This window comes from Bison bison, unplaced genomic scaffold (genome assembly GCF_000754665.1).
Source record: "Bison bison bison isolate TAMUID 2011002044 unplaced genomic scaffold, Bison_UMD1.0 scf7180017854630, whole genome shotgun sequence".
In the NCBI taxonomy this organism is placed as follows: Eukaryota; Metazoa; Chordata; class Mammalia; order Artiodactyla; family Bovidae; genus Bison; species Bison bison.
This window is the reverse complement of record NW_011485203.1, coordinates 41033-42838: the sequence shown is the minus strand read 5'-3', so window position 1 is coordinate 42838 and position 1806 is coordinate 41033. Positions and strand designations below refer to the sequence as shown.

At 31.4% G+C, this 1806-nt stretch overlaps 1 protein-coding gene across 2 annotated transcripts in view; it reads right to left on the bottom strand.

Annotated features, from left to right (window-relative positions):
• The window catches only part of LOC105000993 (zinc finger Y-chromosomal protein), a 21061-nt gene that overhangs the window by 11885 nt on the left and 7370 nt on the right, over positions 1–1806 (bottom strand). The window lies entirely within an intron of this gene.

The window sequence follows — 1806 nt, the reverse complement described above, 5'->3', positions numbered from 1 at the left end:
CAGTTTAGTATTTACTTTCTTTTATTGCTGAGTTAACAGTTCCTTTGACATAGTGTACACCTGGTATACATTTCCTAAATACATTTTAGAGTCCTTATACCAAAAAACATCAGTTTCAGCCTAATGAACAAAACTTTGTTTCTGTATCTTATCAGAATAAACTTTTAAAAACTGATTAAGACTTCCTTGGTGGTACAGTGGATAGAAATCTGCCTTCCAATGCAGGAGACATGGGTTCTGTCTCTAGTCTAGGAAGATCCTACATGCTGTGGTGCTACAAAGCCTGTGTACCACAGCTGTCGAAGCCTCCAAGCCCCAGGGCCCACGCTCAGCTACAAGAGAAGCCACCACAATGAAAAGGCTGCATACCACAACTACAGAGTAGTTTCCCCTCATAACAACCAGAGAAAGCCCATGTGCAGTAACAGAATGAAACCAAAAGTAAAGAAAGTATCTGAGTAGGACATAATCCCTAAAATATCCTTATTCATTTTTCAGAAACAATTTCTATGTATGTTAAACTGTTATTCGCTTTTACCATTTTAAAATAAATTCTAAAAACAATTCTAAAAACAAACAGAAAGCACCTGGTAGTGAGCTTACAATGGTAAGGTATATAACATGTCCAATTAGCTATTGAACAAAGGAATAAACACAGAGAATTTAAGAATATAACTATTAAAAGCAATAAGCCATAAATTGTATGCATCATCTAAGTTTATGCATTAGATAAGGTTTGGGCTTAATTTACTTACTCATCACAGAACCTCTTTAGAGTAAATGTTCAATATAACCAGTCATAATTAATTGGAAACTAATACCATAATACCAGGTCAACTGGTTAAAATATCTAAACTAGATGACCCTGTAGGGGGCATGATAATGACAGAATTTCAGCCATAAAGTTAATATATTCAATATTCAATAAATATTTCATACCTAATTTGCATAGAGTTTGATGGGAGAGATACCTAAAACAAGTAAGATGCATCAAATTCTATCCTCAAGAAAGACATGGTCAATTTAAAAACAACAATAGCATCTAGACTGCAAGTCTATATATTGCCATTGTGCTGTAAAAGTAATCATTTGTGTCTAGATACATTACTATATAATAAAAAATGAGAATTCTTCTTAGTCATTATGGGAGATCTTCAGAAGGAAGAAAATTGACAAGATCAACACTAAACGTTGTATAAAAACTTAGGCATTTAGATTTAGTAACTTATTGACATTTCTAGAAGGAGAATAGATATCTGTTTACATTCTTTGACCTACATTTGTTGAACAAATACATTCAAAGAACTGAGATACTTCCTATTATTATTAAAAGTCAGTAACAATGTCTCAGGTTTCTCTATCATGTATAAAATCAGATTAGACCATAACTTCACTGCATTCATAACAAAACAGGTTCCAAGCATCCCTCTTCCCCATAGTTTTAAATAGAATAAAAAGAAGTGTATTTCATAGAAGGCAAAAACAAGTACATACCAATTAAATAGAAATCTCTAGATAAAATCATCTTTAAAAAATGTATATTCTAATTAAATTTTCATTAAAATTAAAACCTAAATTAGTTGTGATAAATATAAAACATATCCTATTTTCTTCAGAATATACAGTCAAGGTCAGAAACTGTAAATTATTAAGAACCTCAATACTTAATCTAGAATAAGGTTTTATACACAGAAGGAGTTCAATGAATATTTATTTAAACTAGCACAATTAGATCTGTGACAGCTAGTAAGCAAGTTCAGTTGAAAGTAGAAAATTATAATTATAAAGTTGGGCCATATGATATGC